General features: G+C 43.4%; 1 long non-coding RNA gene across 1 annotated transcript; it reads right to left on the minus strand.

Moving 5' to 3' along the window:
* Positions 1–429: 429 nt before the first annotated feature.
* Positions 430–9,255, minus strand: LOC310759608. Its single transcript, XR_014546461.1, has 3 exons — positions 8,749–9,255; positions 7,882–8,093; positions 430–572 (listed from the first exon to the last, which is right to left on the minus strand). It is a non-coding gene; the product is annotated as an uncharacterized lncRNA (long non-coding RNA).
* Positions 9,256–11,940: the final 2,685 nt, after the last annotated feature.

The raw sequence follows: 11,940 nt of genomic DNA on the forward strand, positions 1-11,940 counted from the left end.
CTTTCCCCTATAGCTCCTCTCTGGTGGCAGATGGTACCATCTTGGTAGCTCCACTGCCCTCAGAAGTTCAAGGGGTGGCAGCCCTGGCCTCTGACACCTGAGAGAGATATTTTTAGGGCCCATTCTATTCTCTTGACTGTACTAGTTTTAAACTGTTTTAATATTGTATTTTTTTATTGTTGTGACCCACCCTGGGACCTATCTATCATCTATTGATCTAGATCTAGAAATATAGATATAGATATAGATATAGATATAGATATAGATAAAGATATAGATATAGATATAGATATAGATATAGATATAGATATAGATATAGATATAGATATAGATATAGATATAGATATAGATATAGATACACACTCACATACGTACCCCACCCACTCTGGCTGGCTCCCAACCCAACAGAATATTAAAAATACGATAAAACATCAAACATTAAAAACTTCCTTAAACAGGGCTGCCTTCAGATGTCTTCTAAAAGTCAGATTGTTGTTTATTTCCTTGATATCTGATGGGAGGGTGTTCCACAGGGGGCAGGCCACTACCAAGAAGACCCTCTGCCTGGTTCCCTGTATGGTGAAGGCCAGGTAAAAAAATCAAAATACTGATGATGACAACAATGCATGTATGTCAATTATTTTTTCCCCTCCTTCACAAGTTTGTTGTTGTGTTGTTGTTGTTGTTAATATTATATTTTAATAAATAAATAAATATGTGTACCCCACCCCTTTGACCATTTCATTGTAACTATCCAACCTCCCAAAATCTCAACACCTCTTGCACAGTAGAAATTCTACAAAGACCTTCTGTATCACCTCAAAATCATTTCTCCTGCATATCCCCCATCTTACCTTAATAGCACTTGTTTATTTATCATTAATAGCTATATCCTACACCTCTTTTATACCATTCTTCCATTTTATATGTCAATTCTTGTCACAAGATCTAGCTCACACCCAATAAGTGTCCCAGGAAAACCAGGACACCCCATTTTTTACCACAAGAGAACAGCCATTTGGTTGCCATGCTATCGCATGATTTCTCAGTGTGATCCCCACCGCCACTCAAAAAAGAGAGTGATTCTTTCAGGGCTGTGATTTTGCTTGGTGCCCTAAAATGTGTGTTTTTGGACATGGTGCCTGAAAAAGGTTTTTTTTTGTTGTTGTTTTTTTGGGGGGTACCACAGTGCAAAAATGTGTGAGATCACGGCAACCAAAATGGCTGCCATGCTTTTGTGATAAAAAAAAATGGGAAGATGGCATCTGGGAAGATGGTGTCTTGGATTTTAGCTTTAAAGCGTTGGAGAGTAGGCCAAGTTCACATATAGGTGGTTTTATAAATCTGACCTGAGAAAAGTGTTTACGTGTAAACGTCTTTAATAATAATATAGGATTTTTAGTTGATTTTATTATAGAAGTCAATGTAAAATCTTGGCTTTTGCTTTTCCTGTATCCAGGACAACTGCAAACTGGACATGAGTCAGCAGTGACATGAGTCAGCAGTGTGATGCAGCTGTGAAAAAGGCTAATGTGGTTTTAGGTCTCATTAACAGAACCACAGGTTCCAAGTCACAAGAAATACACACACACACACACACACACACACACACACAGAGTGGTACCTCGAGTTACAAATGCCTCAGGTTACAAACGCTTCAGGTTACAAACTATTCTGCTAACCTGGAAGAGTTACCTCAAGTTGAGAACTTTGCCCCAGGATGAGAACAGAAATCATGTGCTGCCAGAGATAGATAGATAGATAGATAGATAGATAGATAGATAGGTAGATAGGTAGATGGTAGATGATAGATAGATAGATAGATAGAGGATACATAGATAGATAGATAGATAGATAGATAGATAGATAGACAGACAGACAGACAGATAGATGATAGATGATAGAGATGATAGATAGATGATAGATAGATAGATAGGTAGGTAGGTAGATGGTAGATGATAGATAGATAGATGATAGATAGATAGATAGATAGATAGATAGATAGATAGATGATAGATAGATGATAGATAGATAGATAGATAGATAGATAGATAGATAGATAGATAGATATAGATATTGCTTTATTCTACACCACTCAGACTTCATCTGCAGTGCTAGATGGATTGATATATTATCGGCAAATTAGACTGGGTTCTAAGGAGATGGGTGAAGATGGTCAGGGCAATAGAAAACAAATTCTATGAGGAAAAATGGCAGGGACCAGGAACATTTAGCTTGGATAAAACTGGCAGGTAGGTGGGAATGATGCCACTTTCCAAAGACCTGAAGTGTTCTCACATAGAACAGGGTCAAGACATGTTCTCTGCTGCCAGAGTAGATCTAATTAGCTGAAGTTATAGGAGGGTAGATTTCAGGTGAACAGAAAGAGAAATGTTTTAACAGTAAGAGCAGCTTGTCAATGTTATAAGGCAGTGAAATGGATAGAGATTCAAATTGAATTATCGGGGAGAAGAGATTGCAGTGTGTAGTGGGATACCGCCATCCGTGTTCTCAGGTTTCCAACAAGGACAAACACTGCTTCTTAATATAAAACAGAAGTAGAACACCAGTCATCTTAACAGGGACAAAGCAGCAAGAGATTCTTCTTCTCCTGCTGCCTCTGGAAGGCAGGTGGTCCTCCTCCTACACTGATCAGCTCTCCACTCACCATATGCCTGTTGCATGGACTTTACTGTCTCTGTGGGTGCTCAGATGAGCTTGCAAAAGGAGTGCTTCCGTGTATTTACTCCAGAATTTGGGGCATCCACCAAGGTGTGCTTCTGAGTCTTCTCAGATATCCAGCATGCTGCCACAGCCAAAAGCATTCTGTATAATCTGCAACGGTTCTACACGCTATTCATGTACAAGAAGAGGTGCTGGGTTTCAGAAACGGCATCTTCACATTCACACCCAATTCTATCAGGTGCTATTTGTTTTAAATGATGGAAATATTCATTAATGTCCATTCACGAGAATGAGAAATGAAATATACTCAGAGTCTAGAGTGGATTTCATGCTCTTTATTCAGCTCATAGTGGTGAGGAGGAATGAATAGTTTCCCCACAGTATCTGCTTTATATACATTATTTACACGATGGGCTGCATGTGATTGGCTAATTCTGGAATTCTCCTGTAAGCCAATCAGGTTGTGGATTCACTTCCATCTGGAGCTGGATTGGGTGGCTCCTGCAGACCAATCATACTGCTGCATTGTTCTAGGACCAATCAGACTGCTGCATTCTGAATCCTATTGTTCTAGGACCAATCAGACTGCTGCATTTTGGATCCTATTGTTCTAGGACCAATCAGTCTGCTGCATTTTGGATCCTATTCAACTCAGTACATAACAAGAAACATAGTATAAAGTAAATCAGAAGAGCTCCAACCACCACCTTGATTCTACAAAAAACCTAGGTCCTTGTACATGTTTTTCCACACTTTGAGTCCTCGGTAGTTTATCACACACTTGAAGCAATATGCAGCACACACACAATAGCTTTGTAGAATAGTTCTCTCACACACACATCCAGTCCCCTTTAATTAATGTGTAAATGCAACCATGAGGATGTTTTGAATGGCTGGGGAAATTGTCAACACGTAGTGTGCGCGGCCATTTTGCCTTCCATCTTATCTAAGATACTCTAATTAAAAATCATGTTTTTAAAATAAAAGAAAAAAAGTAATTTTGCACTGCTCAATATTAGCTCACTTGCACATTTCCTTCCTGTTTGTGAAATGCCCTCCAGTTAGATTTTCGTTTTCTTTGTTCCGTGCCATTCTATATTCTGAGAAGGCAACAGAATTCTAGACAATGGTTGAATGTTATGATCTAAGAATCATATTCAATCTGTAGTTTTATGAGGTCATAAAATTCTACAGTGTAAAGGCTACATTTTTATTGCCACACTTTCTTTGGGCAATGTTCTCTCGACTGTTAAATGAATTTGTATTTCACAATTTTAGGTCCTCCGTTCGTACTAGGCTTCTACGCTACATTAGCCATTAGCCCTGCTGGGTGAAAGGCTGTCCCCCACCCTGTCTTCAGCATTCTGGTACCATGCTTGAACATTTGCAAAGCACTGTGGGAAGGCAGAAGCCTACCTCATAAGGAGCTGCTGGTCATAGTTCAGTGGTAGAGTATGTACTTTGCATGCAGAAGGTCTCAAGTTCAGTCCGACAGTCAGAATCATTAGGAGGAAGCTGCCAGTATTCCTGTCATGAGAATGGTCTCATAAATTAACAGCATCCTTTCCATCCTCCTCTCTTTGCCACCTCATGTTTCAACTGCCATAGGTGCATAGTCATCAGCTCTCAGTCAACCCATTCAGGACCAAGCTGGACATCCTCAGAAACTTTATAAACAGGACACCCCTTGCTCTCTGACCTTCAAAAGCTGGAAGCAATATGCACAGCTTCTTTCGTATCTGGACTATTTTCTTACACATTTCCTTGGAAGCATCCTGGACTGGCTACTGTTATTAACAGGATATTGAGCTGGGTGGCCCACTGAATCAATTTGGTTCCTGGTTCTAACATGTTCTTGACTTGTGTAGGCTCAAGGTGTCCTTCCTTCCTTCCTTCTTCCTGACTGACCCTACTTGGATTTGGGGGGGGATACATATGAGTCAGTTCCTTCACTGTTATTTTCCTTCAGGTTGAATTCAAGGTCACATTGTTGCTTTTGCCTTACAAGGCTCTGGTAGATGGGAGTGGATGACATAGTCTTGTTTACTGTCTGTTGGAGCTGAATATACCCCGAGATGTTTACAGGTATTTCCTGCACCACAGGAAAAGTGGAGGATTTCCATCCTCGGCAGAGGCGGCTCTCCTGACTCATTGGAGACAAGGAGCGCAAGCTGTGTGTTCTTGCTCCTTCCTGTTTCTTCACCCAGCGCAATGTGGTGGGGCTATTTGATGTCTGGAGAGGAGAGGCAGCAACTGCTGTGTGCCAAAATCATCGCTTCCTTGATGATGTGCTCAAAAAAAAAAAAAATGTCCTGTGGGGGAGCTGATCTTTTATTTTAACTTTCAAAAGGAAGCTGTAGCAACACATACACACACCACAGCAAGAATGACTAGATTCCAGGCTCTGCCTTTCACTTTGGCTGATTTAAGCATTTTGGGATGGTTGAAGTTTTCCAAACACCTCTATACTTCTAGGCCTGGCAGAAGGCTGTCCTCCTCCTTTCATGCTTTCCAGATGTGAGAGCTAAAGGGAAGCTGACTTACAAAAAGAAAACAGGCTTTTTGTGAAATGTATCTCTCTTTCCCTTCCAGAAATAAAAACAAGATTCCCGCCCCCCCTTTCCTAAGAGAGTTTGGATCCCTTATTTAGACTGTTCACATATTCATCTCTATTACTGAAGGCACATCCTTCCTCCAAACAGGAACCAGTTGAACATTCTTACATTCTTCCCCCATCAGAACTCTGAGACCTGCTCTTTGGTTGGGGTTTAAGGATTTCTAACAGGATATAACAATCAACCACACAAAACAACACATCCCAAGATACTTGCGTTGGGGGTGCATTTTAATTTTAGTAAGCTGGTGGGTACAAGCAGAATTGTCTTAAGGGACACAAGGCAATCAACCAAACTCCTTTCTCTGGGACAATTTTTCTTGGATTGCATGTGCAATAATGGTTTGTGTGACTCAGTCTCTGTGGCCAGATACGGCAGTGGCTTTCTATAGACCTCCATGGAAGAATTGTCTTTCCATTGTATAAATGTAATCTAAATTAGCTTCAGAAACAAATTATTAACTGCCATTTATACTTTAATAATCACAGAGAGAACAAAGATCACAACTAGGAATGGCAGTGCTCCCAGTTAAGGAATCTACCCCCTGCTGTCCCTATTAATCTACGACACTTCTATGTTTTGTAATCTGAGCTTGTACCCTCTGTGCTTTCTGTTCTGCTACTTTCTGAGCTCTCCATGACTTTGGGGAAGGGGGGAGTGAATGCTGTCCAGAGACTGTGAATCTGTTAACCCTCTCTCTTCCAGTGTTTCTTCTCCTAGTTGTCTCCCATCCAGTATTTCCCAGCTTCTGCCTTCTGAACTATGCCCCTCTGCAAACCACTGTTCCAAATCTATACTGTCCTCCTGCTTCTGGGAAGATTCAGGATCTGGAGCAGGGGGAGGGGGAGGCTCCCACCGTTCCTCCTCAGTGCAGCCCTCCTCAGCACGGTCCCTGACAGATGAACACATAGTCTGGCGCGATGTAAAACCACTTCCTGTATTCCTATTTTCCTCCCAATGGGTATCTGTCACCAATGGTGCCTGTGCCTGTCATTTCTTACAGTGCAGACTCCAGCCCAGCACACATTGTATTAGGTCGGATTTAAAAAATGCTGAATTCTAGACTCAGGGGTGGGGCCAAGGGCCAAAGGTGAATGAAATGAAGTTCATGTTGGAAGTAGGAGAGTTGGGTGCCAGGGGCACCGGCCTGGGTCTGAGAGGGAATGTAGAGTTCAGTCCAAGTTCCCCAATAGAATGCCCCGATCACATGGTTCAGGAAGTGCCACTATTGCCCAACGAAAGCAAGCCATGCACAACAAACCAAGAGTGCTGATTGCTTCAGCTATATGGGGGGAAAACATTTGGTCTCACACATTTCAATGGTGACTCATCAGATGCTATCGCCACCTTTCAGAAGAAGTCAAAATTAGAATGTGAGCATGCCAAACATTAGAAGAAAGAGTTCTGCTTTGTAATTTAAGAGCACTAAGCTGAACTTTAAAACAGTGTTATTTGGCATCATTTTTATTATTGTTTTTTTTCTTCTTTGAATTGTAATCAGTGTTTGACATTCCCAAGTTTCTTTCTATAAAGTCAAACAGAACAATAGATAATTTGTGACCCTTTTTCTTGGATGGCTACAATGACTTCAATATTTAATGGCTGTGATTTTGGCTCCGATTGTTTGGCACTTGCACTGGAAAGCAGTTAGACTCTCCAGCAGGCATATTCCAAAAGAACACACCCATTTCTCACAATCTCAAGTGTATATCAATGGTGATATCTCTTATGCAACAGTAAAGCATATCATCTTTCCCAGATGCTTGTGTTATCTAATAGCACACAAGACGCTGTATATAATATACGATTGCTCTGAATCCACTCGAACTACACTTTATAAAGCTGTTTCTGTAAGACTAGCTGCATCAGAATATGGATGGGGCTGTATGTTAAATGGGCATTCAGCTGAAAGCAATGCAATGCAGATGGACAATATCAACACCCAGATGCACATTCTAATTTCCTTTTGTTTGAAACACTGATTTATGCCTTTGATTCCATATCCAAAATGTGACTCACCTGTAGATCTCCTTTGCAGGGCAGAGGTGACACGCAGATCTTATCTAAACCTATGTAAATGAAAGCCACTGTAGTGTAGTGTTGGACTAAGCCAGGGCCTGAGAGACTTGGGTTCAAATCCCTTCTCAGCCATAAAAAACAATTTATTTCATCATAAACTAGGTCACATATTGGCTAGAATGTTGCTTTTAAACTATCATGGATATTTATTAATGATTACCAAATAATTTTAAGGCAAAAAATGTTAAGAGTCAAATTGCTAAGATCAATGGACATCAGCAACTCAAGCCACAGGCACAGCCCATGAACGTAAGGGATTCAAACAGGGCTCAGAATTCCCCATTCCATGTTTTCTTGATGAAATAATAAAGAATGGAATTTAATTGTTGTCCTATGTGGGGGGAGGAGAAACAGGGTGCTAACAGGGCCCATGGGAACCCTCTGTGTTCAGGAACGGAGTCCACATTTGGAGTGGGTCATGCCCAAAATGTTTACACGTTTCCCCAAAATTTCATGCTCAGCGCCTTAGCTACAATCTGAGGAAGAACATTTTGCAACCTACCCTGATAAAGCACCCATCTCTGCCTTCCAAGTCGGTGAGCTGGATGGAACTCTTCAGATACAGCTTGGATTATATTCCATGCCAACCAGGCAGAGTTTCAGACTCCCTTAAAGCTCAAACCAAAGACAGCAGATTATCCTTTCTAGAAGCCCGGAGTCAGTGAGTAGAGGCAGTGGTGGGTACCTGGCTTCCAGACAGCAAAGTCATGGCCACTTACAGGGAGGGAGAAGGGATGGAACAACGGAATGAGGAAGTTGGCACTTTGTTGTGTGCAAATGTTAAGGATAGTAGGTAAAGGTAAAGGGACCCCTGACCATTAGGTCCAGTCGTGGCCGACTCTGGGGTTGCGGCGCTCATCTCGCTTTATTGGCCGAGGGAGCCGGCGTACAGCTTCCGGGTCCTGTGGCTAGCATGACTAAGCCGCTTCTGGCGAACCAGAGCAGCGCACGGAAACGTCATTTAGCTTCCCGCTGGAGCGGTACCTATTTATCTACTTGCACTTTGACGTGCTTTCGAACTGCTAGGTTGGCAGGAGCAGGGACCGAGGAACGGGAGCTCACCCCGTCGCGGGGATTCGAACCGCTGAGCTTCTGATCAGCAAGTCCTAGGCTCTGTGGTTTAACCCACAGCACCACCTCATATATTAATTAAATATTATCCTTCCTTCCTTCACGCTACTGGGTCATGTAGCAGAACAGATTCCCCTCAATTCAGCAGGAAGCTAGTTTGCAGATTCATTTGAACCTCTTTAGTTAAGCAATCCAGTCTGGCTTGATTAGAATGGATTATTCCTGGTGTCCCCTTTTATCCCTCTTAAAAGAATAAAGACACAAGTCTTTCCTTAAAAGTAACAAGACGTTTACTCACATTCAGTTCACAGTATGATCCCTGAAGGCAAGCTTTAGCTAGTAGTTACAGAACATAGTGTGAGTTCACCCCTTATGGGAATTGAGCCCATGTGCCGCTGGCTGAGAGCAAGCAGACAGCAAAATATATTAAGAGAACAACATCAAGAGAACAAAATGGCAGCAGGAGAGCAGCATGGCATCAAGAGAAAAGATGGCTGCATGACTCGGCTCTTTTATGGAGTCAGGCAGGGTCACGCCCATCTCCCTGGTCACATGCAGGGGGAGGACGCTCCAGACCAGTGGAACAGGAAGTCATACTGACTGGATTAACATCCTCCTGCCTTTGGCCACTCTAGGGAAACAAGGAATGTTGTATTTGACTGCTCCAATGGATTACATTCCCACTTGTTGGGGGCATTGATGGGGTCACTCTGCCACTCCTGTCCAAGCATCCATGCAGCACTAAGCTGCCTGTCGCCTCATCCCCTACCTCCCAGTGAGGGGTAAAACTTGCACTACTTGGAGGTTAGGTACCTGGTGAGAGCCCTTCTCACCGACCTCTCTTGCCAGAAGCTACTCCAGAGAGAGCATTTGTGCTGTGCCCAAGGGTTAACCATGTGGCAAGGTCCGAGTCCAGTCTGAGGTCAAGGGTGCAGTATGGAGGCTGTCCGGCAAAGCTGAAGCGGGGTCCAAGGCAGGGAGTCGGGTGAGGTCAGGAACTCCAGCAGAAGAGCAGGACAGGGTGCAGGCAGGAACAGGCTACCAACAATGTTGCTTCCACAACCTGGGACTGAGCTGGCTGGCTTTTATCTGCCCCGAGGCATAGGGCAGCCCCAGTCCACAGGTGACTCGCCTCTCCTGGCCTGGAGGCGAGCACTCCTCCTGCGAGAACTTAGTTCCCTCCGCCTCTCTGCCTTGAGCCTCTGCAGCTCAGGAGAAGCTGGAGGATTACCGGACCCAGAGGCAACCTCAGCTTTCCCTGACGGGGCTGAGAGTGGAGCACCTGCAGGCAATGGGTCCTCCATCACCTCAGGAGCCAGAGCAGACTCAGCTGGTGCCTGCACCTGAGGATCCAGCACAGGTGAGGACCCTTCAGGCTCAAGCCCCAGCCCCGGCTCAGCTGGTTCTGGAGGCGGGGACTCCTGTGCAGGCTGGGATTCCTCAGGTTCAGCCTCTGAGTCCAAATCCCAGGCCATCACAGCATTTAAGCCAAGGCTCTCCCTCTATATAGTTCTTCAGCCCAGGAATGCAGTTTGGAGAAACATCAGGCCTGTTGGAGTATCTTGTCAGAGGAGACCCTGAATGAAGAATGAAGCTGCAGGGATGCCTAAACACTGCCATCCTCTTTGGTAACCTAGCTGCTGTGAACCAAAATATAATCAGGGGGTCAAGATCTAAACATTGGTGCCAGGAGTTTTTCAAATGGCTGGATCTGGAACTTTTCACTTGGTGCTGCTCAGAGCAGGCACTACAAATTCAAATGGGGGCTATTAGCTTCAGTGACTCAGGGATGCTTTCGGAGCCATTAAACAAACCAGATCACTCTTTTAATGTCAAGGATATCAAATATACAGAGATGTTTGCACTCTGAGATTGTGAGAAGATGGAGCCTTTCCAATGACAGATCTGGGATGAACACCATATTAGCGTCTACTATTTACTTCTGCAGACCTTAAAACCATTTTTACTCCACAGACCAAAAGGCCAAAATCTGTCCGCGGCTATATCTGAGCTGCGTTAGCAGTGAACATGCTTTGAGCTGTCGCAGAATTACACATTCAGTGCCAAACAATCTTAAGCTCCAACTAGAAACCTGGCCGTCTTTTGGATAGAGATGTTTAAACTATTTGCCACATTAATAATTTGTGGCAGTGTCCCGCAGACTAAATATGCATGTGTTGCTGAATCATAAGTTCACTGGAAGCCCAAAGTCAGAAAACTGGCCGGTTAAATTGAATCAGTATGTGAAAGTCAGCCTTCCTTACCTCTTGGCACTTTCCCCCACTAACAGCACTTCTCCCCCTCCTGTGTTGGAGGTATAATCCCATTTTCCTCCTGGACTTCTTGAGACACCTCCCACCTGGTTGTGTAGCTCCTGTCTTCACAGTTTTAGAGCATTGCTCAGCCTGCCCCTTCTGTTTCCTGGTCTTGTGTGAGATATCCCTTTCCCCCCTCTCCATTAAGATGAACTCATATCAACAACATTAAAATTCAACATTCTGTAATTGATTCCTATCTCTGCCAGCACCACTTGAAATGTCTGCAAACATTATTTGATATTACAGTAATTCGACCCCCTCGTAGGGATGGGCTTTTAGAAAGGCGAGGACTCGTTTCAGCCTACTGCATAAAATGAAAGCTCTGCTACCTTCTTCCACCATAAGGATCCTTGACAAATGTTGGTTTTCTGCTAAACTAATGCCAAACCTGCACCTGCACAAAGCATACCTCTCTATTCTAATAGATTCTCTTCGTCTACATGTCTCAATCATTTTGAGGAGGATGTGATATGATGTGTGGTTTATCTATCACCCTCTTTAGAATGCTTCAGAAATATGCAAAAATAAAAATAGTTGCATGTATGGTTTTTCTTGCTTCCTTCCTCCCCTCCAGCAAAAAGCATTTATATGAAGTCTCTTGCTCATTCCCAAGAAATCCATCTATGTTTTGTGCCCGATGAATTCCTGCACGAAGTATAGCAGATGTGTCGAACTAGGAGGGTGTGCTCTGACAGGGAGATTTCCCGGGAGCTAGAAGGCATTTTCTCATGAATCTTTGTGTCATGACATTTGACAGCACAGAAATGGCCCTGTGTTCCTTGGCTCCCATCAACAAGGCTTGATGCCATATTTGTTTAAGCTGGTCCTGAACAGTTTTTTCCAGAAGTGTCGTCATCTTTGGAAATCCCCTTCTCTCCAATTAGCTCTTTCGAATCACTTTCCCAACGTCCTGTGCTTAAATTTTAACTCTCTTCTAAAGTGCTCAAAGCACCTGACACATCCCAGAAAGGTAACTGCATTAAGTCTGCTTCAAAAATAGAAGTCAAAGAATATTTGACTTCCTAATGACTAATAACTTTTTTGTGACGTAACTTTCATAGACTGAAACCCACTTCATCAGATTCATAATCCTCAATTGGCAGGTAAAGCTATGGTTTTCCCAGTAGTGATGTGTGGAAGTGAGAGCTAGACCATAAAGAAGGCTGATCGCC

The sequence above is a fragment of the Podarcis filfolensis genome, assembly GCF_964270895.1.
Source record: "Podarcis filfolensis genome assembly, chromosome: 3".
Taxonomy (NCBI): domain Eukaryota; kingdom Metazoa; phylum Chordata; class Lepidosauria; order Squamata; family Lacertidae; genus Podarcis; species Podarcis filfolensis.